A 27,754-nucleotide genomic window follows, 5' to 3' on the forward strand; every position below is an offset into this window, starting at 1 on the left:
AGAGTGGCTGTGACCCGAGGCTGTCGCAGTTCGGCTGTTTCTGCTGTGCTCCCTGCTTTGGTGTCTGAGCCTGAATTGGAACAAAGGTTAGTATATGATGAGTATTCTAGGAAGACTGCATCTTTACCATTCCCAAATCAATACATGCCGGTGTTGGATTTAACAATTTCTTTCAGCAGGGACAGATCACTCCCGTGGTCTCCCACGGTCTCGGCCTGAGCCTGCTGTGCTTTTACGAAGATGCCCTAAGTCTTTCTCCAAGTCTTCTGGGAAAGAAGCTATTTGGCCTTACGGATGCGGCCGATTGCCAGGCCTGTTCTCTATCTAAATTATGATGGCAGAGAAGATAAAAATACAAAGACCAAAAAGTCATTTTTCTCCCCCCAAAACACCACAATTCTTTGAGCCTTTCATTTTCTTCTGCTTTTTTTTTTTGCTGATAACAATGAATAATGGTTTCTGCCTCTGCTTTTATTGGCTTAGCGTTTGGGGTTATAAGAATGTAAATGTTTCCCCAAGGAGAAATACATTTGGGGGGATTAACTAGATTGTTTCTTTTATTTTTAAAATTTTAGTTATAAAAGGAAGAAAGAATCTGCTGAACTAAACTGAGTCATGATCCCAAACAGGAACTGGAGAGCAGAGACCACCATTCATTTGGGTCGGTCAACTCTGGGGGTCCCATTTTAGTTGGCATGCCTTTAAACAGTTCTATTTTAAATCCAGTGACAGTCATCTTTAAACAGATTCATATTTGGGTCAGATCACGTGATGAATAAACCTGATTTTGTTCAGCATTTTATTCCTTTAACGGACCGTACTACCTGATTTCCACACCAACTCTTCAATATGGGTATATTTAGCAAATGGCTATTACCTTTTCCTCATCACCTATCTTCCCCTCGAGTCCCTTATAAGCTGTAATTTACCCTCACCCCTCTATTGAAACTGTGCTCTTAGAAATCAGCAAAAACCTCCTTTAGGTCAAATGGGAAGAACTCGAGCTCTTTTTTGTTGCTCTACCTGAGCCCGTCAGCCCTGTTACCCCTTCTCCTTCAAGCCTCCTCAGTCCCCGGCCTCTCTGATACCATGTGATCATTCCTTCCCTGGGGAGGCGTCCATTCTTCCTGGAGCACCCTTCAAGGCTTGGCACCCGTCTCTAGACTTCATTTTCTCTGTGTTAATCTTGGCTTACGCTCCTATCTTCAGCTGTCAACATTATTTATGTCATTCCCAGGTCCACGCCTCCCACCCCACGTCTCTGAGCTCCCAACCAGCATCTCCATCAGCTTCTGAACAATTTCATTTGTTAATTTGCTTTACTCTGGCACCTGAAACTCAGCAGACCACCTGCCCAAATCATCCTCCCTCTAAGTTCACTCTTCCTGAATTCTCTCCCAGCAGCACCATCATTTCATCTCTGAATCAGTAGTCCTTGTAGACTCCTTTCCCCAGACTTTAAGCTCCAAGGGGAGCAGAGGTTGTTCCCACCGTTTTCACCACCACCTCCCTGGAGCCTGGCACAGTGCTTGGTACATAGTAGGAACTCAATACATATTTGCTGAATGATTGAATGAATTTTCTCTTTCATTATTTGTATTCCCTCAGTCATCAACCAAATTAACCCATCAATCAATCTGAATATATGTAGTTTTGGGAGGCTGTGTAGGGTACCTGCTGAGAGTGGGTGCTCTTGTGTTGGACTGCCAGGTTTGAATCTTGCCTCAGCTGCTTCCTAGCTGGGTGATCTTGAGCATGTTACTTAACCTCTCTATAATTTAGTGGGGTTTTGGGGGGCAATGTTCCCATTTTTTTAATCGAAATATAGTTGATTTACAATGTTTCAAGTGTATAGCAAAGTGATTCAGTTTTATATATATATAATATATTATACATTATATATATATGTATTCTTTTCCAGATTCTCTTCCATTATAAGTTATTAGTTCCTTGTGCTAATACAGTTCCCTGGGCTATACAGTAGGTCCTTGTTGTTTATCTATTTTATACATAGTAGTGCATATCTGTTAATCTCAAATCCCTAATTTATCCCTCCTCCTTCCTTTCCACTTTGGTAACCATAAGTTTGTCTTCTATGTCTGTTATACTTTAGTTCTGGTCATAAAGGGAGGGAAATAATAATACCCACCTGTGTGTGTTGATGTGAGGATTAAGTGAGAGAATGTTTATTAAATGGATATAGTAAGTGTTCAATAAGCTTTTTGGATGATGGTGATGTTGGTGATTATGATGATGATGATGATGGTGATGATGGTGATGTGATGCTGGTGATGTTGATGGTGGTGATGATGGTGATGATGACGACAGTCACGGTGACAATGGTGATGGTGATGATGAAGGTGGTGATGTTGTTGATGATGGTGATGATGATGGTGATGGTGATGATGAAGGTGGTGATGTTGTTGATGATGGTGATGATGATGGTGATGTTGAGGATGATAGTGATGATGAAGGTGGTGATGATGACGATGGTGATGGTGGTGTTGATGATGGTGATGATGGTGATGGTGATGATGGTGATGGTGATGGTGGTGGTGATGATGACGGTGGTGATGATGATGGTGATGATCATGACGATGGTGATGATGAGGATGATAGTGATGATGAAGGTGGTGATGAAGGTGGTGATGACGGTGGCAGGGGAGAGACATAAGCTGCGCTTGGTGAGGTTTGGAAGCAAGTGAAATGCTGTGAGGAAGGACATCATGTTAGGGTGTGGGCAAGCAACTGCAGCAGCTTGCCAAGGTCCAAGGTACGTTCAGGGCAGAAGATCGAGAACTCTGATGGGCATGAAAAGCAGCTGGAGAAAAGGCAGAACTAAACGGACTCAGTAGGGAAGTGGGCTCCAGCCGTGCTCCTCAAGGCCCTGGGGTTTTCTTGGAGGGTCTCAGAGACTCTGTGGGTGGGGACAGGGACAGGGTAGGGTGGCTGAAGGATTAGGCACTAAAGCATACAGGTGTGGGCTGACTAGAGTGGGAGAATGTGCTAGACTTGTGCAGATTTGAGCCAAGCTGCTCTGCTTTTGTTTTACCTCTTGGTTTTCTAAGATCACCTTTGAAGGAAGAGTCTTGCTGCTTCATATAAAAAAGTGAGAAAATCACCGGTGTGGGCCTTGAAGGCAAGCTGAGAAGTTTGAGCTTTCTATGTTCAGCACTGGGGAAGCTGATGAGATTTGGATGGAAGAGTAGCAGGACCAAAGCGACGCTTTGTCAAAACTCTTCTTCTTACAATTCATTCAGTGGTGGTGGTGTAGCTGGCTGGGCAGGGGAACGAACACATTGTCCAGGCAGGAAGGGCCACTGTGAGACTGATTCTCCCTCCAAAACACCCGCTTTCTGTCCCCTGCTGGGCGTTCTCTTGGCCAGCAGTGCGGTGTGGTCCCAGCATCCTGCGTGAAGCATGGCAGCCGCCCCCCTAACCCTCTGCCCTCAGACCCTGGCCCCCCATCCAGGTCAGCTCGACAGAACTCCCATCTTGTCGTTCCATCCATGTGCCAAAGCCCCCCGTGGTTCTCCTCTGGTTGTTGGAGAAAAAGCAAACTCCCTTGCTTGGCATTCAAGGCTCCACAATGGAAAACGTTCTGTTCTTTGAGTCCTCTCTGCTATTCGTCTCACCTCTGTCCGCAGCTGGTTAAACCTTCTTACAGCACCGATACCCCCAAACACAGGGTGTTTATTTTCTCTTGTGCATTTCATGCCATGCCCTGGTCCTGGGATGCACCCCCCCATACACACACACACACACACACACACACACACACCTATACTTCGTTTTCTATCCTTGTAGACTTCACACAAATTCCCTCAGCCTTCTTGACCATGCTTGGTCATAACTGCCTCTCCCCATATGAATTCTCGAAGGAGCCCTGCCTCTTAAATGCTCATTCTGCAGCCGTCAGTAGATTAGTGGTTCCAAGTGTCACCTAACATCGTGCTGAGCTCATTGCAGACCAACAAGCCTCAGTGACTCCGTCCACTGAACGGGGAACATCCCGGATTCCTTCACTCCTTCTCTGCCCGAGGCCACCTCATGCCCCGCCCACCCCCTTCATGCAGCACCTCCCGCCCTAGCCTGACATCCTCTTGGGTCTCAGGACAGGAATGCTCAGGGATTTTGTGCAGCTGCCTGTGTTTTTAGAAGTGGCTTGATTCCAGCCAGCGTTCCTTCCCAGCTGGGGCTCTTTATGAAATGTCTTCTCGAGAAATGCCGGCAGATTTGAGATTCACCCCACTGTTCATCAAAGGAACCAGAGCCCTGCCCGGCAGACCCGCTGCTCTAGGCCCGCTCGGCCTGCATGTTCTAATCAGAAGCCATTGGGAGAAGCTTCTGACCAGGCAGTAGAGGCCCTTCCCCTCCCCACAGGCAGGAGTGACAAGAACAATTTCAAGACACGCAGTTGAGGCAGAGAAGAAGCATTTCCTATTCCGCACTTGGCCAGATCCTCATTTGTCAGCCCCCAAGCAGTACAGCTGCATCCATAAAAAGCATTCTTTGCCCCGAAAGTGCCAACCTTCTAGTGACAGACAGACTCATTATAAACCTGTGTAGCCGGCTTCCTCTTTCAAGACACAGGAACCGTGGCACAGATGGCTTTGTTGTCACTGATGAATGGCCCCCAAGGACTTCTCTGGCCTGTGCCAGGGATGAGACATGACAGGTATGAGATGTGCCGGGTTCTGGTCTTCAAGGAGCTCCAAATTAGGAGGGGTGATGGGAGCTGCCAAAGAGAAAATAAAATAACAACAACAAAATAAATAAAATAAATAAAATAAAGTTTCTGGCTAGCTCAGGCTGAACGCCAGAGCAGTTCAGAGAGAGTGGCAGGAGATGGAAGGAGACACACACCGTGGATGTTTTACCAGCAGAGGGTCCAGGAGCAAGGATAGGGTGGCCTTGGGCTTGGCCTTCAGGAATGAACAGCCTGAGATCAGTAGAGGGAGGAGAGGAGGCTGGAATCTTCCCCAGACACTGTATCCAAGGTTAGGGAGGTGACTCAACCTGCTTGTAGACGCAATGCAGAGAAAAAGCATCTTTTCCTCCAGGCAGCCCTGCTGTGAGGTGTCAGCTTTGCAGAAGACAGGCCCGAGGGCCCCATCAGAGGACAGCAGAAAGGGGACAGGGGAAGGTCCAGGCTTCTCCTGGTCACACCACATGGCTTTGATTTCTGGCCACACTTGCCCCGTGCTCTGGGGTAACCCAGATATCAATGATGAGGCCAGATATCATGAATTACCGTCTGAGCCTCAAGTTAAGATGGACCTACTTCACCTGAGCTGTCACAGGTGGGACAGGTGAAGGAGGGTTACAGGCGACAATGTATGAAGAGCCACCAGCCTAGATGACAGAAGCACCCCACCTTAGTCGCCTTCTGTGGAGGAATCCCGTATTTTTAGGGGAAGCTCAGGCACAGCTCTCAGTATTCCCACCATGTGGGCGAAGGGAGAAGCCTGGAGAAATTCAATCCACGTACAAAGCTCAGTCCCAAGTTTTAGTCCTGGTTGCCAACATCTTCCTCATAAAATCTTTGCCCAGAGCCATCACAAAAAGGACAAAATTGTCTGATTTCCACATTGTCTTTCTGTCTTCCGTCAATTAAGTTGACTGACCTTGAACGAGCCCATTTGGTGCTCACTCTTTCCAGTTGTATAACGAGGATGGCACTGGTCTGGCAGCACAGAGGTCACTGCCAGCACTGATGCTTTACGGTTGTCTCCCAGTAACGCTATTCCCTCTGCCGGGCTGGGAGATGGGGATAGCTGAGCCGGTGGCAGTATTGGGCAGTGGTTAGAGCTTTGCCTCTAGAGTGGGAGAGACTTGGCTTAGATGTTGGCCCCTCTCCGGGCTCAGAGCGCCTCTTCCTCTGATGGAGGTCGGCTGTGAGCATTGAACCAGCTAGTTGGCCGCCATCAACCAGACCTACACACCAGGTCAGGCTTGAACTGAGTCAGCACAAAGATTGTCTAAGGGATTTGGGACGGGATCGCAACCGTGGCTCCATCTCAAAATCAGGAGAACGTCAACATTCTTATCAAAACAATCATCTATCCTAAAGACAACACGAACCAGAATGAAGCCTTTCCGACGTGGACCCAGCTGCCAGGAGGGATGAGCGTTGGCCGGCCTGTGTGGTGACCCCGGGGCTCATGGTGTGAGAGGTCAGGCTTGGGAGGAAGCCAGCACCGCTCCGCGGCCTGAGGGTGGGCGAGGGCCCTGTGTAACCATCCGTCCAGCTGAGGAGGGGCTGGGAGGCAGATGGGTGAGGGGAGAATCCTGAGTGAAACCTTTTCACTTTTCCGTAGAGCGAGGACTCTAATGGTAAAAAGTGAAAAGAATCACTTCCTTTTCCTCAGGCAGAAGATGACACCTCTTAAAGAGTTTCTCCTAACTGTTCCCTCGGGGACTAGATCCAAGGTCCCTTTTGTGCTCCCTGTTTAGACTTGATGTTTCAATTGGGAACACTTAGCGTTGCAAGCACGGGGAACTTCGGATAGTCCACTGTATCTGAAAGCTGAAAGACCAACTCTCTTCCCAGCAAGCCCGAGGCTCTGGCTCCATGACGGGCTGGCCATGGCCGTGGCCAGCCTGGGACTGCGCAGCTGGGCCATGCAGGGGCCGGGGAGAGACGCAGATCCCTTCCTCAGGCCACAGGCACGTCTGTTTCCCACCGAATGGCCCAGCCCCGGGGGCCCTTTTCCAAAGGCTGCCTTATTACTGGGGCTCCCTGCTATTTTACAGGGCAGCCGCTCCGCCCTGGCCCGTTCTTCCACCCACAAAGCTCATGCCCTGCTCTTGGTGAGGTTGTCCTGTGGAGTGCTAAGAGATGCCCCTTTTTATTCCCAAGGGGCTGGGACAAAGCACAGACGAATTACAGCCACGAAGACTTCAGCCGGATTTTCTTGTCCAGTACGCTTCACGTGGATGGGAGACTGTGTTTCATCTAAGAAGCAGTGAACAGGGGAATGAGGTTCTAGAGAAATTTAAAGGGAATCTAGAGAATTCTGACATTCCGGAGACGAGGGAGCATTCCGCTTTGAAGTTGCAGGTCACTAAGCGGGACTGAACCCCAGGAAGCTGACGCTGGTGGGAATGTCCTGGCCGAAGGACAGGAGCCCCAGGCTGGTCCGACACTCCTGCTACTTGGCTGGGAAGCCCTGGCACTGGGAAGACAGCTCATTACTTATGTCTCAGTCTATTACTTGCCTCCATGTGGAGGCCCCATGATGAGTTGCACTGACGTCAAGAAAAAAAGTCTGGGGGGGGGAAATATACCGGATAGTGACAAGCTGGGAAGGCTGGAGGACTCGTAATGTTCGTAATGTTCACTAGAGTTTTCCTGAAAATGAGGTTGGGTGGGAAAAGAGTGGCCTGTCCCCGGGCTTGGCTCACTGGCCAGCTGGGCTCTGGGCATCGTCAAGGCCACTGGCAGCAGGGTTTTCAGATGTCCTACAGAGCACGTGGCAGTCCTAGGGCGTCTCAGAGATTCAGATCCAGGAACTCCAGTATCCGCCCAGGAAACGGTCTTCTCTGCAAACGCACCAAGCCTGAGAGCGGGACATAACACGCCTATCGCGTTCCGTCAAGTTCAGGACCAGCTTATTTCCATCAAGTTCAGGACCAGCTTATTTCCATCAAGTTCAGGAGCATCTTCTGGTCCAGCAAGTTTTCAAGGGATCGGACATAAATGGAGAGGCATGTGCCTCTCACCCACTAAGGGTAGGTCCAGGATTTGTGGGACCAATGCTTATTCAATTCAGAAATAAGGAAAATAGTACCACATCGTCAGTGCAGAATCAGGGGCAGGGCCTTGGAAGGCACTTGTACATGGCAGAGACTCTGAAGCTTAAGCGCTTCTAACTTCACAGTAGATTATCTCTGTCCCCTGCCGTGGTTATCAGCAGAGGGCAGTTAGGTTACTCACTGCAAACTCACCCTCTGGTCATGGAGTCACAGAACACGGCGACAATGGCCCTTGGTGGCCTGAACAGGCTTTGGGGCCCCCCGGCAACTAAGGCAGCTCCTAGAATCTCTGTTTCAGAAAATAAAGCCAAGAAGGCGCGCGTCCCACGTCCTCCAAGTGCACATCATGCTCTCCAGGGGACAAGTTTCTTGCACCCCTGCCTCTCCCGGGCCCTGGCCGAGTGCCGGCACAGAGCCAGCTCATGGCTGAACGGATGCTGAAGTGAAGAATTAAATTGAAGGAAAAAACCCAGATCCCCAGGTGAGAGTGAAATTCCCAGACTGGGCTCGGAGGTGAGGGGCAATTCCCTTCCTGGGCCTACGAGACAAGTGTGTTCCTGCCTTGCCTGCAGTGGGACGATAAACCTCTCCCTGTGTGTCAAGGAGAGGGGTTCTCCTGGGTGGTGTCCAGGGCCACCAAGGAGCCCTTAGGCCTGGACTTCCCGGCACGTGGGCATTTTTCTCTCCAGAGAAGGTGGCGCCGGAGAGGCTTGCAGACGTAACCCAGCTGTCGCCCCTCAGCTTCCAGCCCCTCACCCTTGGCTCTCCTGCTGAGTTTGGACAAGGAGGCCCCTTCCTGCTCTTCCTCGAGATGGTGCCTGGACCAAGTGCTTTCCACTGAGGGAGACGGAGAGATGAAGGTCTCTGCCTCAGCCTGTGAGCTGACAGGGCCTCGAGCCAGAAGTCAGTGCGTGGAAGGAAACCTCGTGCAGGGTCAGATTTCGTCTGGTAGAAATTGGGACGATGGGTGGGGGGGAGCCTGGACATGGGGGTGGAGGCGTTGTCGACAGCAAAGGCTTCAGGCGGGGCTAACCTCTGTCCACAGTCTGGATGAGGGAGGGCGTCACTGTGTGCCGAGCCCAAGCGATGGGTGAAGAAGAGTGTTCCCCGGGACACTGACGCGAAGAGCCACTGTGCCGGGAAAGAGGGTCAAGTGGGCTTGGGGAGCGGCAGACGCCATCGCCTGCTGGGACATCTGTCGTGTGTGGAGTGCATTAACGTCGGAAAAGTCTTACAGCTGAATGAGCAAAACCAAACAACGTTCACTCTGCCAGCGTTTCCCAAATGTGCTGGTCACGGCACCCTTGTTTGGGTCGCACCACGGACATGACGCGGGCGACACTGGAACTGAATCGAGGCTGGGGAAGGGACCGGCTGAGCGGGAGGGTGGCTCCGTGTGCCTTCGGCCGGATGGAGGGACGGGGTGGGCTGTGCAGAACACTCACTGAGCCTTGGTGGTCAGGGCTCTGCCCTGCAGTCGAAGGCAGGAGTCTGTAGGGGAACCTTGGGGAAAAGGTGGGGCAGAGAGGGTAAAAAATTAAAAAACCCTCAGGAAGTAATGCATATCTTGCTTGGGCAAGAGATATGGGGGAAACAGGGTCCCACTCTGTGAGGTCAAGGAAAGGGAGCCCATGGGGAGACTGAGAACCTGCCGAAAAAGATCTATTAGGATGACAGGTGTTCCCAGGATGGGTGTTATTAGGATGAGGGGTGTTAATGATACACCTAAAATATGACTATGATTATTTACTGTATTATTACCATGAGTGGTGATACTAACGTTTATCTGAAGCTTTATTGTTTGCAAGGTTATTTAAATCTCCTTGGATCCACAGAAAAACTCTGTGAGATGAATGATGGTCCTTAACGTTATTCACTCTTGGGATGAGATAAGTTGAGTAAGTTGCTGACATTCACTTAAGCAATAGATGCTGGAGCTTGGACTCAAGCCCTGGGCTCAAAGTTTCTGGTCCTTTCTTTGGGAGGAGCCAGCAGTTCTGTGGCCCTCTGGCTGCCCTTCTTGGGGAACAGCCAGCAGGAGGGGGCCAGGGCCCCGGGATCCCTTTGGGGAGGATCAGAGGAAAGGCTGCCCGGGTCCTTGGCGCTTGAGCTGCCATGTTGCCCAGAGCCAAAGGCACAGAGGTGGTAGGAGATTGTGCCCCGTAGAGGTTCCCCTAAAAGTTGGGGATGGCCAGGGTGCGAGGCCAGAAAGACAGTTCTTTTCCCTCACATTTACCTCTTTGGTCCCTGCTAAGCCAGAAGAAGCAGTGAACAGGGCTCCGGCCTGTGTAGGGTTTCCTAGCTTTGGAGGAAAGGCACAAACATCTGCCCTAATTGTATACCAGGCTTCTCCCAAAATTGGAAAGGCAGGGTGAAGAAGCCTGGATCCATTTTCCAGCTGTCTTATAGGGTTGTTCTGGGGTTCTGAGACCCTAAGGGGACGCGCTGATTCCAGGTATTCAGCCCCAGGGCCCTGAGCTGCAGGTGGACCCAGGGCGAAGGGAGGGGTCCACGTTTAATCCCACCCCAGCCTTGAGTCATGTGTGGATCTTGAAGCCGACGTGGGAACGCTGTAGCTGCAAAGGCCATCTGGAGATGCTCCAAAGCCGTGAATCACCCCCAGGGAACAATAGGGCTGATCCACAGGCCACCTGGGGCATGTTCAGATGCTGTGAGTGAGGGATGGGGTCACAGAGCAGAGCGAGGGGCAAGCCTCAAGGCTCACAGGCGGAAGATCCAGAGCACAGAGGGGCTGAAAGCAGAGCACGTCGGGACAATGGGAAGCAGCCCGGCGGGGGTGGGATTGCACTGAGAGGGGCTCAGCTGGAGGGGAGGGACCCAGAGCCAAGAAGTGCCTGCGGTGGGGAGACAGCTGAGTGTGCTCAGGAGGAGAGGACCAGCGAGGTGAGGCCTGTGGGCTGAGATGAGACAGAACGAGTGAGACAAGCAGGCCGAGGGCATGGTAAGGGCGATGGAGTGGCAGCCCCGGGGAGCCCCTCTTGGGCACCGTGCTGGTGGGCAGCACCCCTGGCCAGGGAAGGCTCATGGGTCACGGCCAAGGGGGCAACAGTTTGGCCTCCCGTCGCCAGGAGCAATGGGGCAAGGTGTCGTGAATGCATTTTCTAGAACACCCGGTCCACTTGATGTCGACCCGCACCCGCTCCTCAGGCCTTTCCTCAGAGAAGGAAAACTCTTGTGGGTGATTCCGAGGGTCCTGCCTGGGGAGCTCTGCACCCATCATCTCCCGGGTTAGCCCACAACCTCCTGCTTGTCAGCCCTGACGGCCCAGCTTCTCCTCCAGGAAACCGTGCAGACCCCCTTCCAGCGGGAACTCCCTTACGAGGGCACCCCTACTGTGTCTGTACCTTCTCAGCAGCCTTGCGTCCCATACCAGGCTCACCTGCCCCAAATCCCCTTCTGATTGTACCACCTGCCTGCCTGGAAATGAAAAGTGATCCACAAGGTGAAAACAAGGCAAAGTAGAGATGCGTGTCCTTTCAGTGTCATGCTGGAGCCTGATCCAAAGGCCCTTCCAAGGATGATTCAAAACCCATGCCTTTGCTGGGCTAACCCTTTGCTACAGATCAGGACCTCAATTCACTGAAGTTACTTGGAGATTTATGCCAGATAGTGATGCAAATTATTTCCGTCGGATAGAAAAGACAACCCCAAACGGTATGGCTATATGGACATAAACCAGTTTAGAAAACTCTAACCTGGTGTCTAATTCCACACGCTTTCTTCAGTGGCTGTAAATACTGTACTTCAAACACTCTTTAAATCAGCTCGTCTGTTTGTTTCCTCATTAACGAGTTAAATAAATCTTTGACACAGGTGTATTCTGTTTTTATGCATTTGTGTTTTTAACATTTGGGAAATGTGACACTTTTAGAGATTGTTTCATAGAAAGGCCCAAATGGGCGTCCTTGTTGAAGCCCATTAAACTGTGTCGCCCCCAGGAGAGTGCCATGTTCTGCCTGGTCCCAGGCATGCGCTTTCCTGGGTCCCAAAGTCAGTCTCCAGGAGCAAGAGAACGCTATCTCTGGTGCCTCTCTGGTTTTCTGGGGTTTCTTGGATTTTTGGTTTCACTGTTTCAAATTCTGATTCTATGTTTCTGCTTTTGTTTCTGGTCTGCATAACTTACAGTCTCTTTCCACTGCTGGTTCCAGTGAAACCGGTTTTTATCTTGGGTCACTAGTTGGCCTTGACATTCCCCTCATGCGTCAGGAAACTCTGGGTCTGGGCCACACTGTCTTCAAGACTGGTGGGTGTCTGACCACTCGGCTGGTCTCCGCTGCACAGGGAGAGAGCACCTCGTGTATTTGTGGATTTGGGTCTGTGCACAGCTGCTAAGTTAAGCCCCCTTGGTGAAAGCAGGGATTGGAAATCTGGCTTTATGGGCTGACCCCTTGGTGACCCAGTATGGTCTGTTGGGTTGGGTGGATGATGGGAGAATCTAGTTTGTTAATTTTTTGTTGTTTGTTTATCTATTAGGAATCAAATCGATTAAGAAAATATTTCACGCCCACTGGAAAGGAGAACGGCTCTTTGAGAACTGGACAGGTGAGTTTCACTATTTCTGTGTTTACCTTTGACCTGCAGCTCAGAGTATAGAACTACAGCTGCCGGTTCTCGGTGGGTCTGTACATCTGTCATTGAGAACAACCTCTGTCTCTCGTTGCGTTCGTGTGAAATATATTCTGGACAATATTAATAAATGTGAGGATATAAATTTGATGATGTATTTTCTAAAAGAAGTTCTATTCAGATTGGTTTATAGAGAATTGTGAACACTTACCTATATCTAATATTCCCTGAATTTCTAGAAAATAAAGAAACTGAACTTCTAGTACTTTAGATGTGCTGGTCTTTTAAGGAAAAAAAAAAAGGCCCTCTTACAGAAACTGCTGGTTCAGAAATCTTTTAATTAAGAATCTCAGTTCACATAAGCGAGGTGAATTGTTAAATAAATCAAACTGGTTTAATAATTTTGGTTTAAAAACCAGCTGCATGACTTCTCCTCGATTTTATAAGCTTGGACTACAATACAAGGATACATTTTACTTAAAGATTTGGATTTGTTTTCTCATGAAGAGACTACTTATAATGTAAACTTCCTGAGTTTTTCTGTTTTTTTTTTTTTTACTGGTTTCCTGGTCAGGAAACTAACATTACTGGTCAGGAAACTAACATTACTTCTATATAATGTTTAAGTTAAGAAAAGTATAAAATTACATGTTCAACTAATTTGAATTCTAGTTCTGACAATTTTTATGTCAACTTTTACTATATTCTATAGTGTGTCAGCTTAAAATATAATTCTCAAAATCCTTCGTTAACCTAAAACCTTGAATTAATATTAAATCAAGGTAATTAATGGACAGTTTTTGGATGCCTGAACAATTTTTTAAATAAGATAGACTGTTGAAACGCTGGTCCAACTGTAGTTTAGAATATACGGCCTCCTTTTAACCAGGATAAATTAGGCAAAGTAATTGTGCAACCAAGGTCATGCCTGGAATGTCACCATTAAAAATTTTTATTTTATCAGATATGTATGTATATATATCTACATAATTTCTATATAGATATATATAAAATTTTTTTAACAAGGAGCCTGTATTTTCATTTTGGACTGAGTTCTGCAAATCATATAATCAGTTCTGTATGTATTTGTGTGCATGTGCGTGTATGTATGTGTGTACATACACATATATGTATTCATATCTTTGCTTGTTATTGTTATATATAACAATATATATAAGCTGTTCCTTTGGGTTTTATTTATCAAACATGTTCATTTCCTGCAATTTTATAAAAATGTGTTAGGATGTAGGTAGCTGTAGGGGATCCTAGTACGTGTGTTTGTGAGATTTGCGAATCTGCTGAAATACTTGTGTAGGACAGAGAATTTTCAATTACTTACCTCTAAGTTTTCTCTCTGGTTCAAGTTATAGTTTATATGAATATATAATCAATATAATATGTTTATCTGAGACTGTATGAGGAATAATAATGGCAAAGAAACACAACTGTATGTGCAAAGTAATAAAATGTGTTTTTGCTTTTCAAGAGAGAAAGAGGATAGCTTTGTATTAAAGTGTCAGGTGGCTCCAGAATGTGGAGGAGTTTAGTAAAGGGTAGAATGCCAGTGGCTGCAGCACCTGTGGAAGGTGTGGGTGGAGGTGATTGATTTGCCTTGGATTATAATACCTGGAAATAACAAATCTAAAAAAGTGTAAGAGTGTGTTTGAATTTGCCAGACTCTACTCAGTTCTCATGGGTTTATCCATAAGATAATTTTATTAAAAGTTCTGTGACTCCCTTCCTGGTGATTGACCCATGTAAACCTAGAATTTGGTTTCCTTTCTGTTAAAATGACTATAGGTCTTAGAATATTTTATCTGCTCATAATAAGCAGTAGCAAAAGATCTTTCTTTACCTTTATCATAATTTTCCTAGGCAAGCGAGATGCCATATGTTAGGAATAACTTTTTGTTATTTTTGTTATTTGTGCTGACTTATTTTTGTTATTTGTGCTGACTTTTATCTTGATTATTTTTAGAATTTCAAAGTTCCTCACATTTGAAAGAACTAAGATCCCTAACGGTTGTGTTATCTTCTCAGTGTATTTCGAAATATCACATTGTCATTTTGATAAATAAGTAGTCAAGCTAAAAATCACATTTTTCCTAGGTAACTACGATCCTTTCAAAAATCCCCTCTAATAACTTTAAAACTTAAATGAAAAATTAAATTTTGCCCCCCGCACTATTTAATATTTTTTAATTTCAAAATAGATTTTACACCTAAGCTATATATGTTATTTCCCAGAAGGTCCCTGGGCAATTACAAAGATTCATTCTTTCATATTATATACAGAGGGATGATAGAAATAATTGGGTTTGTTTGTATGTTGACTGTTTGGTAAATAGGTCAACACTATAACAAGAGCTACACAGGAAGACTGTCAAATGAAAAGAGAACTCAGGTTGCCCAGGTTAATCTTTCACAGGTAGTATGTTATTAATATAAATATGTTTCAGAGATTTGACATTTGACAGGAACTCCTGCAGGTCCGCCAGTACTCTCACTGCCTATAATACGTCCCTCCCCTGAAGGTAGCCATGAACCAGAGCCCTGTGGACCAGCGAGGTTATTACACTTAGTAACTGTAATAAATTAACCATCACTATTCAGAGTTTTTCTCAACAGGTGGTTTTTGCTTTCCCCTCGTATTTGCCGGAATTTTCTATAATATCCAGGTTAGCAATTGGACCTTTAACAAAGGATAGTCTCAAAGCATTAGTGGAAAGGCTTATAGCAGGTGCGCTGAACTATTGATACTTGGCAAAATACACTCATGCTTACAGGTTTGGGAGTTTAATTAAGGTGGCATCACTTACACAACTCTGACAGCTTGTATCAGACAAGAGTCACGTTTCTCAGCTCTCTCCAGTCCAAAAGCAAATAACTTTGCAAAAGCAGCTTGCTGACCCATGAGCCAGTGGTACAAGAATTAGTTAAGGGAACTGAATGAACAGATGAAGGAAATTTAATTGTGTGGGTTTTTTGAAGGATTATTGAAATTGTTTTTAATATTTTTATCATTTGATGTCTGTATGGGGGAACTCTTCTTTTTCGTGGTAAAATATACATAGCAAAATTACCATGCTAACCGTTTTAAGTGTACAATTCCATGGCATCAAGTGCATTCACAATGTTGTGCAACCCTCACTACCATCCATCTTCAGAGCTTTTTCATCATCCCAGACAGACGTTCTGGACCCGTTAAACAATAACTCTTACCACCCCCATCCCAGCCACTGGCACCCACCATCCTACTTTCTGTGTTTGTGAATTTGACTACCCTAGGTGCCTCATATAAGTGGTATCATACAATCTTTGGACTGTTGTGACTGGCTTATTTCACTTAGCATAATGTCCTCAAGGTTTACTCATGCCGAAGCATGTGTCAGAATTTACTTCCTCTTTAAGACTGAATAATATTCCGTTGTATGGATAGGCCATGCTTTGTTTATCCATCCAAATGTCCGTGGACTTTTGGGTTGCTTCTTCCTTCAGGTTCAGAAGCCGTCTCTTTCCCCATCGTTCTGACAGTTTAGGCAGGCTTGTCTTTTCCATAATCTATGAAGGTTGCAGATTTCCTTTATCTGCCAGGGCCGGCTATACTGGGGTTTACATAGCTTGCACTAATTTCCAAGCTCACTCATCCTCAGCTCATAGAATGTTAGAGCTCAGTGCAAGGCCTGCCTTCCCTCGGTTATAAAGAGAAGCTGAAGCTGAAAGAGAAAAGGTTTAGGTAGATATGATAGAAATACTGTAATTTATGTCCGGCCGTGTATTGACATGCGATCTCTTCCTGTCCATGTATCTCTTTTCCATATGTTTGCATCTTAGACTGTAAGTTCCAAGGCTATAGGGACCATATCATATGTATGATTTCTCTCCCTGCATCTTTACTGCTTCCCCAGAGGTGAACGGGTGTCGTGCAAGTACTTTTCGATGGGGATGAAACAAAGGAAGAAATGTTTCTGGAAGCAGACATTCTGGAAATTTCCAGAGAAATCTGTTCAGAGGTCAGAAGGTGACTATTCCTCTGTCTGAAACTGCTTTAAAGAACCCTCCCTCCCTGGGGAGATGATTCAGCTCACCCCTGCCTTTAAGCTCGGCCCAGATGCCTCCCTGAGGCTCTGCTTGGGGAAGTACTATCAGTGTCACTACCTAGGAAGATTTTTGCTTGGAGCAAAAATTTTTGTTACTTTTGGCAGATATAGCTAGAGAATGGCCAAGAAAGGATGTGACATGCAAATTCAGCAATTTAATTCTGAAAACCCCGTGGTTTCAAGGCTGTTCATTTCTTGTTAGAGCTTTGTTTTTCCTCTTTGCTCTTAACAAGTGGACTTCCAGGGGAATATTTCTTCTTACAAATTAAGGAAATTTTCAGAGCCAAATTTCAGGTCTTTCCTGATCTAAAATAAAAAACAATGAAAGGATAGTGGGCTTGGCTTTGAATAGTAGCCAGGGACACTACCCAAAAAGATGACTATTATCACACTTCCTAACAAAGCAATGCTATTTTTGAAAAATAAATTCTTTTGTTATTGAGGAAAATCTAACACTTCTATGGAACCTCTACTTGGAGGTTCTCGTAAACATAATTTTAACTTTTAGAGGAGATGGGAATGGCACAGTGCAGGGAACAGATTTCTTTCTAAAGCAAATTTGGAACCAAAGCTAGAGATGCAGGTATTATGGTATTTGACCCCATCCTCCTTGAGGTCTCCTGGTGTAATGAACTTAAGTCAGTTGTGCTTGACTCCTGGCTCCTTGTCACCAAGGGGAAAGTCACCGCTTGAGTCTCAGCTTCCTCTTTGGTGAGATGGGGTCATCACACCAAACTCACTGCAATGCTGGGAGAATCAATTAAATAGGAGGACAAGAATAGCTAATATTTTTTGAGAGCTTACTATGTGCCAGGCACCTATGTAAGGACTTAACACATAAATAAGTTAAGGACTTAACACATATTCTGTCATTGAATCCTCACGACAACCTCCCATGCAGAAACTATTTTTCTTCACCATCTTACAGACCCCTATCTGTAAGACTGAAGCACAGAGAGGGCAAGTTACTCACTCAGGGTCTCACAGCTAGTCAGTGATGGAACCCATGGTCAAATCCCGGCCATCTAGCTTCAGGACTGTGTACCCAGACACTGGGCCATGTTCCATGCCCAGACTGCACGCGTGGACGTATCTAATACAATGTCAAATATAGTGAGTATTCAGTTAATTTTAATTGGATCTGAACAATTCAAGCACAAACCTATCATTTCTATACAGTGCAGAGACCTCAGCAGCTAAATACCAGTACTATCTGTTCCATGAACATAGTCGAAGAAAAATATCTTAATAAAAATATACGTTATTAACAAAATGCCATGCTGTCACACCTGGGCTAAAATAAATTCACAAAAAACCTTCAAATGATAAAACTACCTCTTGGGCATCAGGCGGTACTTCCTTCTGTTCGCTGGATCCCAACTTCTGTATCCCTTCTTCTCCTACCACACCTCCTAATGAACAGCACTTTCTCAGTAAAAAGCTGTCTTGGATGATATATGCATTTCTGAGTACCCGTTTGGCTATTTATAAATAGAGTTGACCTTTATTTATGTTCCACTTATCTTTGTCCCCTATGTACAGGACACCATGCCAGGTCGATCTTAAAAAGATAAGGAAGATAAGGCAGGTCCAACGGGAAGCTTAAATCTTAGTGATAGAGCTATAAGCCTATTCAGAGAATTTAATGTACTAGCTTATGCCTTCTTTGTAACCTATATAAGCTTACCTGCTCTGAGCTGCTCTGAGGTACCACGGGATCGCCCTCAAAGAAAGAGTTTCTTTTGACTGCAGTCAATTCTCTTTGAGTTCCACTTCTTCTCCCTAAGGACACCACCAGCTCTTTTCTCTTGGGACTTTATGAAAAGATAACAAAAGGGATTCGTTAAGTTGAATCTGATCTGCCTTAGAGTTAATGGAGAAGCTACTGCTATTTTTTCATCCGGTTGTTATTATCTACGATGTGCAGGGCCTTTCAGATACAATAAGAGCCAAACAGAGCTCCCGCATTCAAGAAGCCTACAGTCTGGGGCAGGGATGCCCCAAGCTGTGACCCGGGAGCTCAGTTTGGCCCTCCACCTGTTTTTGCAAATAAAGTTTTATTAGAACCAGCCACACCCATTCACTGAAGGATTATCCGTGGCTGCTTTTGCAGCCTTAACAGCAGTTAAGTAGTTGCAACAGAGACCTTAGGGCTCAAAAAACCTAAGATATTTCCTATCTGACCTTCCACAGAGTAAAAGCTGCCAATCCCTGGTCTCAGGGGAGAGTCCTATGAGAAGTGTTATATAACTGGCATATTACGTAACTTGTACATTAGCCAAGTAGGATTATGATATGTAACCACGACACAATTGTGTTTTAAGATTTATTCAGTGGGAGAAGTTATTCTCCTGTTGCTGGATTAAAATTTGAGCTGTCTTGTGACTGTTTAAAAAATTTTTCTTAAATAATAAAATTCTGCCCATCATTTTAAGTTGTAAAATACAGTTCCCATTCTTGATGGCTAATCCCATGTAACAATAAAAGTGTCCAACATCATGCCAAGTTGCAATTCCTTTCCTGCTGGTGGCCTGCCTCTTGGGAAATGGTTTCTTCAGTCTTTGTCCCCCAGCTTTTGTCTTTCTGGGGCTGGTGCAGGCTCACAGGGAGGGGGGAGTGTGGAGGACGGGTCAGGGGAGTAAAGAGAGTTTTTACTTAACTGACACGGTCATGACATGGCTCTGGGCTTTCTGAAAGTTGGCAGCTGTTGAAAGCTCTTTATCTTGTGGGGCACTTTTGAGGGTTGTTTGGAGACCCTGTTTCTCGCCCCCCCAATGCCCACTCCAGAGATCTCGTACCTGGGTGGATCCTTCTCTGCTTTAGTTAAAGTTTGATAACTTGTCCTAAGCTGACATCGTTGGGCTGCTTTTGGTCTTGCCCACATCAGGTCCACGGAAAGCCTCTCATTCCATCTGTCCCAACAAACTCTGCACACGCAGGCTGATCCCAGAGCCTCCACCTCTGTTCTGATCTGCCCGTCAGCAGCTAGCTAGCCTGTCTTCTCACCCGTTTAGATTTCTCAGTGGACAGTCAGACAACAGCCTAGCCTACCGTGTCACCCACCCCCAAATCCAGGGAGACTCCTGAAGTCTCTGGGGAAAAGCTGGAGCCACCTGTTCTCTGCAGGTGATGGGGGCACATCCCCCCACCTTTCCTGCTTTGGGGGGAGGCCTCCTAGCACAGCTTTCTCCAAAGAAATTGTTCTCACATATCCTCCTTCTTCGAATCGACTTTTGACTTATTTTAGAGCCTCAAAGTGAGGGCTGGGACTTGAGAGTTTAACCAGTTTTTGGTTAATCCTTTTTACAAGTTCCCACTTGGAAACTGGTACTTATTGGATCTTGGTGAGTCAGTCAGAACTTCCAATTTCATATACTATACAGTTAGACTGAAGGTATTCTGACCAAGCAAGAAACAGGTAAATCAAGGTGAAGTTGGATCCAGAGCTGAGTCCGGTTTCTAAGATAAAGAAGAAGAGAAATGAGGGCACTGCATTTCCATACCTGTGAGATGAGGGCTGGAAGCGCTTTTATCTACATTCTAGAGGTCAGGGTGACTTCATTAGTACAGAAGACTTGCGAGTAGACGTCCGAGGGAACTGGCACTGGGTTATCTCTTGAGGGCAGGATATTAAGGCAGAGTGGACCTACTTGCATTTTTGAAAGTTCACTGTGGCCACAGTTTGAAGGGTGGATTGAGGGGATGGAGGTTGGAGACCCAGGAGAGGTTATTACGGTAATCCAGCCGAGAAATCATGAAGAGGTAAATCACTGCCCTGGCGCTGGGAATGGAGAGGAGAAGGCAATGGTCAAAGCGGTTCAGAGGCAATCCCTCCAGTAACAGATGATAGATTGGGTGTCCAGGGAGGGGTTAAAGGTGATTTCAAGTTTCTGCCTTGGGCAAATGGGAGAACTGTAATTCTGCCCACTGAGATGCAAAAGAGCAGATCTGTGGGGAAAAGGCACCTATTTCTTTGATGGCCAAGGAGGGCGTTTATGGAAGAAAGGTAGTGAAAAGATATCGTGGAATGGGTTAGACTAGGTTAGCTGAACCAAAATATCCAGAAGGGAGGAAATTCTGAGTAAGGCTTAAATCTTAAACTGGAGTCTGTATTAATTCTTTATACCAATAATTGCCCATTGGAATGTGGTCGCTTAATCTTCACTGTAGAAGATAAAATTAAGGTAGTACTGTTAGATTATTGTGAGCTCGTAACTATTAATCCTATCTGGTAGTAGGAGGAAATGACGTTAAAAACTACAGGGCTTCCCTGGTGGCACAGTGGTTGAGAATCTGCCTGCCAATGCAGGGGACACGGGTTCCAGCCCTGGTCTGGGAAGATCCCACATGCCGCGGAGCAGCTGGGCCCGTGAGCCACAACTGCTGAGCCTGCGCGTCTGGAGCCTGTGCTCTGCAACGAGAGGCCGCGACAGTGAGAGGCCCGCGCACCGCGATGAAGAGTGGCCCCCTCTTGCCACAACTAGAGAAAGCCCTCGCACAGAAACGAAGACCCAACACAGCCAAAAATAAAAAAATAAATAAATTTTTTAAAAAACCTGCAGATAAAAAAAGGGTGCCATACTAATCCTTCTACTAAGTCTCTTTCTTTGCATTTTTTTCTATATTCTTTTTCATCTGCACACTCACTCCTCCTTTACATCAGGCTCCCCTGGGAGACTATAAATCACTAAGGCTTCCGCCACATACCCACCCCACAGGGACAGGCACATGATTAGGACAGCCAATTAGAATACCCCAGCCCTCTTGCACCCCGTGACTGGTTCAGGAGTAACTCTGTGTCCCAAGCAGCACTAATCAAATTCTTCCCTTTGGTGGCTGTAAGGATGTTGGAAAAGAGCATCTGCCTTTCTGCCAGGACTGCTAAGCATTTCAGGGGGAGAATCTGTGGTTGCTGGGTACCATTTTGTCTCCTCGGATGAGAGCTTGAAGCAAACTCCAGCTCTCAGTTTCCCAGTTACACTAGCCGATACATTTCTCCTGCCCCTCCTCTAAAAAGTTTCTTAATGTAGTTTGAGATTTTTTTCACTTGCGAGAGAGCTCTGACAAGCTTCCTTTGTGTCAGTGGACAAAGTCCGTGGCCCTCCCATGTATCATTACATCATTCCTTTTTATAGCCAAGTAATATTCCCCATTTTGGTTATCTGTTTATCAGTTGATAGACATTTGGGGTGTCTCCACTTTGAGGCTATTATTAAAAATGCTGCTATGAATATTTGTGCAGATGTTTTAGTGTGGACATATGTTTCAGTTCTCTTGGGTATCCATCGAGGAGTCAAATTGCTGAGTCACGTGGTAACTCTATGTTTAAGCTTTTGAAGAACTGCCAAGCTGTTTTCCAAAGTGGCTGCACCATTTTACATCCCACCAGCAGTGTGTGAGGGTTCAAATTTCTCCACATCCTCACCAACGCTTATTATTATCTGTCTTTTTGACTTTGTCATCCTACTGGGTGTGAAGTGGTATCTCACTGTGGTTTTGATTTACATTTCCATGAGGGAATATCTTCATGTGCTTATTGGCCACTTGTAAACCTTTTCTTGAAAAATGTTTAATTCTTTGTCCATTTTAAAATTGAGTTATTTGCCTTTTTATTGTTGGGTTGTAATTGTTCCTCACGTATTCTGGATACAAGTCTCCTATTACCTATAGGATCTGCAAATAAATAAGTTCTCCTACTCTGTAGGTTACTGTTTTACTTTCCTTATTGTGTTCTATGAAGGACAAAATTAAAAAATTTTGATGAAGTCCAATTTATTTTTCTTTTGTCACTTGTGCTTATGGTGTTATATCTAAAAAGAACCATTGCCTAAACCAAGATCACAAAGATTTACATTTATGATGCTTTCTTCTAAGAGGTTTAGAGTTTTAGGTCTATGGTCCGTTTTGAGTCAGTTTTGCACCCGACTGCATCTTGCCTCTCTCTCTTTCTGTGCTTGTCCAGTTGCACGATGATTTCTGGTACACAAGCATCCTAGGTATATTTTTTAGAGAATGTTAAAAAATACGGATCCCCGAAAGGGCTCTGAGCTTAAATAAACTCAGAAAAGTTTGCACAGTAAATTCCCCTCTTCGAGATGCACGGTATGTACTTGCCCTCTGAAGGCTTGAAGCAGACAGCAGTAGAAGAAACTTGTGTTTCAGTTCGTCTCGTGCTTACAGACACCACAGTCTGTTGGATGCTGTGTTGTGTCCCCCACACGTCCCCTTGGAGGAGGACTCACTGCCCAGCTTCTGGCAGTGCCCTTGGGGGCACCCCTCAGCTGTTGGCCACCTTTGGTGATTGGCTCTGCTGAACTGAGCTACCTCGTCCAAGGTCTTGCTTCCTTCCGGGGATGGGCCACAGCCAAACAATGATTGGCCTGAGGGTGTAAAGGCCTGGCTGCTCCCCCACACTCAGGACAGCTTTGCAGGCTCACCTCATCTTCACAATCCCTGCAGCCCCATCTGAGGCCACCAATAAGACTGCACTGCCCCTCGCCCTCCCCGTCTGATCCTGCTTCCAGCCCATCCCTTCTCTTCCGCAGGCGTCGATCCTAAGAGCATGCCCTCAGAATCTTCTTCTGTGCAAAAGTGCACCTCAGCAGCTGCTTCTAGAACCCAACCTGTGACCAAAAAGAATTTCCCAAACATATTGGAATATGGAATCTTAATTTGCATGAAACACCTACCCCCTGGGGAACATTCAAGAACACAATTTTGGGAAATGTAAATCCAGCAGAGGCAAGACTTGCAACCAAAAGAGCTGATGTGTATTCAGACTTGTCTGTTGACTGGCTATTTTGATCTTGATCAAGCTTCCTATTCTGCTGGAGCTTCAGTCTATCATCAATAAAATGAGCACAATAAAATCCACGTTCCAGGAATGCGAACGGGCCTACCAGTGCGTAGGTGATCTGTCCAAAAGGCTCCACTACGCAGGCATTTTTGCCTGGTTTATATACTACTATGTCCCAAGTGCCTAGAACTGTGTCTGGTACGTAGTAAGCATTCGATAAATATTTGAATTCATTAAGTAAATAACACACATCAAACCTTGAAAGTTTTTATCGAGGTATATTTCCAGTCCATATTGTTGAATCGGTCATTTGTGAAAAGAAAAAGTAAAGATTATTTTCAAAAGATCTGCTTGCTGACCTTTCCCATACTGACTGGGGAGCCATAAAAATATTGGCGCCATTACTGCTGAGGTTTCGTGGGCAACGTCCCACACACCTTTAAGTGCAGCTACCAATTTAATTTGCTGATCTTTCCTGTAATTTTTGGTGTAGGTCATATTCTCAAGCAAGTAAGCTAAAGAGTCACTTGCATTGACTATTGTATTAGAGTAAAGCAGGCTTCGTAAAGTCCCAGTGAAATGAATTTTGAAGGCTTATTAATTTGAATTGTAAAACATCTTGAAGCTTACTGAGACGAATCAAAATGCCATGCCATGTTGGCCTGCTGTAGCATGAACAGGACAAGGAAATTCCAGCTTCATTTAGCACATCCCAAGGCTTATGTTGTGAGGAGTAATTTCCTACTGGCAGTGGCATCAGAGAGCAACAGTGAACAGAATTCTTCAAGGCGGCATTGTCTGAGTTGGACTTTATGCATGATTTTGCTAAAAGACATAGTCTTTTCCCGTAGGAAGACTTCAGCTAACAGCAACAGGAGGCCTAACACCCTTCTAGAACCAGGAAAGGTTTGGGGTCTTGTTCTTGACTCTCAGGCATAATTTTGTGGGAGAAAAACACACCACCACAAACTTCTAGAAGAAGAACAAATAAAAGATCCATGTGGAGAGATCCCATCAAGTAGAAGAGGGACCCAGAAGGAGGCTACTAATTGTAGCTTGAGCTTGGAAAGACATCTCGAAGAAGCTGTCACCTGAATTGTGTCTTGAAGACTAAATATAATTTCTGATGGAGGGGTCACGAGGGAGGGGCATTCCAGGAACAGTACAAAGGGTACAATCTGGAAACCGATCGAGACAGGATACTGGCGCCAAAGGCTAATACGATGGGCAATGAGAATGCACCGATGGTGCTGGGAATTAAAGACTTACGAACATTGCATTACATGTGATTGGTCACTGAGTTAGGAATTATCTCTTCTAGTTCTCACAGTGTATCTCACGCCCCAAGTCCTCGGCCAAATTTTAGACCACCTGAGGGCAAATATAAAACCACATAGAAATAACTTATCTGAAGTGCAGGTTTCTGGCAGATTTGCATCTCCAGAATAAAACCTTGAGTGTCAAAATAACTGATAATGAAGGAGAAGGAGAGAGAGAGGAAAGAAAAAGAGGAGGAGGAGGAGGAAGGGAGAAAAATGAGAGAGCAGAAAGGCCTCCAGGAAATCAGTAAGACCGCATTGCAAAGTGCGGGTTTTGGAGTGCAGCAATCTAGGCTGGCCTCCTGATTCCGTCACCTATTAGCTGTGGGGACTCACGAAGCCCCATCTCCTCCTCACCCGCCCAGGCGCGGCCCGGGGGGACCAGACAGAAATGCTCTCAAAGCCTCTCGTGTGTGACCTCGGTGGGGAGCGCTCAGCCTGTGTTACCTGCTCCGAGAAGCTGCCCGCTGCTCGCGTTACCTCCTGGTACTGAAGCTCGTGGCTTTTCTCACAAGACAAGTTCTTCTGTTCTCACTCCGTGTGCTGCCTGGACTCAGATGAGAGTTTTGCTCACCTCGCTTGCTGGGCGTTGGGTCCTCGGGCAAGGATGTTAACACAGGGAGAGTCTCCAGGAACAGTACACGATTGCCAAGAGGCCGGCAGGGGAGGGCGGGGCCCGCAACGCAGACATGTGTCTACAGGACGCACTGCGCACGCTGGGCCACATCTTAAAGCATCAAGAGGACGCAGTCAATGTCGTAAGAGTGTCCCCGGGTTGGTGTGAAAGGCTGAATTCCTTCATTCGGTCCAAGTACCTTCCATAACCAAAATATCAGGAATGACGTGGGGATGACAGAGATGAATGTGACACTTGTTTTAAACGGAGCTGGCAACAAGTCGGGCACTCTACACACAGCTCGGACATTTTCCATTCAAAACAGTCGAAATGAGCAAAAGTTTGAGTCATCTGAAAAAAAAGAAAGAAAACTTGCTTGCGGAGGAGGCTGTGGACGGCTGATTTCCCAGCAGCGTTTCACAATGAATCATCGGATCTGCTGTGCGAGGCGAGGACAAGGTGCTCGTGGGTTGATTGCCAATTGAATGGGTTCTGCTTTGCTTTCGTTTTGTGCGATAAAACAGGTAAGCACCATTTTTTCCTCCATTGGTAACTCAACTTCATCGCAGAGAACGGGTCCTCCCTCCCCATTCCCTGTTCCAACTCCTGGCACTGCCGTCCTGAACCTTCCAGACTGGAAATCGGGGGCGTCTTCAAGTCTTCCCTGGCCCTCACCACCTCGTCCAGATGGTCGGCCCAGTCTACCAACCCTTTTCTGTAACATTTTGTCCATTCGTCCCCTTCTCTTCATTCCTACTTAAGCAGGTAGGTAATTCTTTTCTACCCGGAGGGCTGCAACAGCCTTTCAAAAGGCAGCTGTGCCCCATTATCCTTTAAATCCATTCAGTCCTACACCCTACCAGAAGATGTTCATCCGAGAATCCGGCTGGGACCCACACCCTGACCATCAGCACCTCTCATAAGGCACTTCCAGCCACTGCTTCTCAGCAACAGGGTCAAGGCATGCTTCTCAGAAGTATTGTTGGAAGGGGCAGTGTCACTTCTGGGCAGAACACTCAAGCGCTGGGGTGAGACCCTCCAGAGCTTTTCTTTTCCTTCTCCCACAGTGACCGATGTGCCCCAGATGGCAGCAACCCCACCAGCCTGAGTCCTGGGGTGAGGACAGTGTGCAATGCAGCCTGCAGCTGAATGTAACATGCATGGCAAGTCCAGCTTGCGGTCTTAAGCCATCGGGGTTTAGTGGTCGTTTATTACAGCAGCCGCGCTGAGTCCATCCTGACTGATGCAACCCTCCCAAAGGCTTCAAAGAATCCCCGTTACTTCGAGACTCTCTTTGAAACCCCTTGACACGGCATTGAAGGACCCTTGATGCAGATCTGCCCTTCCTGCTTGCTCCCCCAAGATGTCCCTTTCCACACTCTGTATCTCAGTTAAACTGGACCCGTTTCTGCCCCCCAAGACTCTCTCCACCTCCAGCCCTCTCCTCACAGGATACCCTCTTAATATGCTTTTACCCCATGCTTCCCACCACCGGTCAAATCCCTTGCCCATCCCTCAGTACCTCCCTCAAACATACTTTTTTAAATGTAGCCTTTCCTGATTTCTCCTGACGCCACCTTTGTCCCCTGCGAGCGTCTCTGTTCTCTGTCGCCCTAATCACTTTTTAAGGTCCTCGAGTGAGAAACCTGTCACCCTGGGCATTACGTTATCATTACCTGGAAGCCAAGCTCAGAAGCAACACCATTCACTGTTCCTGGAGGGGATTCCTGCTGCTATGGGCTTTACCAGTGTGACGCCCCTAGCCCATGAGGGGCAGGTTTCCACCGGAAAAGCTCACTGTGGCTGATTCCTGGACAGTAAGGGATAAGTTTTTTCTCTGAGGTTTTTGTTTTGTTTTTAACAAGGGAGCTCTGGTCATGATGAATAAGCCCTTTAGAGGACACTATTTCTTTCCTTCTCTTTCTCACTTCCCCCAAAAAGAAGGGGTAAAAAAAACCCCTGCAGGGTGAATGGAAGGTTTACGAAGATATCCAATTTTTCAGAATTTTCTAAAGCAGACCACAGATCAGTCTAACTGATTCCAGTTGTGGGCTGATGAGTCTAGGTTCACATGTTCTCCGCCAAGCAGACTGGGTCAAGTTTTAGCCAAGTCTGCATATGGTTGGTGTTTGGTACATATTTGTGATGGATTGACTGAGTTCTGTGTGCCAGATCCAGCCGTTTCCAAAGTGAAAAAGAAATAACGATGGCTCTCTCTTTTCCTGTGTGAAAGAGTACAATGTGTACAATATTCCGTAGGTCCCTGGGACCGGCCTGAACGTCTTCCAGCGTAATCAGATCCCTGATTTGTTCACACTTACAGGATGTGGTAGGAAAGCAGAAGATAGAATGTTTCGATTCGACTCTCAGGCGCTAATTAGTCTCCGTGAAGCCCATGGTTTCTCCTGCCTCCTCGTTACCAGTAGGATCTTTAGAAAGGGAGGCCCTGACCTTCACAAGTGAACATCTATCTCCTGCAAGTCAGCGCTGGTAAAAGGAACCGACTGCATAAGCAGAAATTTACCGAAAGTATACTGAGAAGCTGAAAGAATTGGAAAATCTGAGAATCAGGTTGAGA

At 46.4% G+C, this 27,754-nt stretch overlaps 1 long non-coding RNA gene across 1 annotated transcript; it reads left to right on the top strand.

Moving 5' to 3' along the window:
- The first annotated feature begins 5 nt into the window (after positions 1-5).
- Positions 6-27,671, top strand: LOC137761932 (uncharacterized). The gene is made up of 3 exons (XR_011073471.1): positions 6-86; positions 12,253-12,321; positions 27,500-27,671. It is a non-coding gene; the product is annotated as an uncharacterized lncRNA (long non-coding RNA).
- The last annotated feature ends 83 nt before the right edge of the window (positions 27,672-27,754 follow it).

This window comes from Eschrichtius robustus, chromosome 1 (genome assembly GCF_028021215.1).
Source record: "Eschrichtius robustus isolate mEscRob2 chromosome 1, mEscRob2.pri, whole genome shotgun sequence".
NCBI classification, from domain to species: Eukaryota; Metazoa; Chordata; class Mammalia; order Artiodactyla; family Eschrichtiidae; genus Eschrichtius; species Eschrichtius robustus.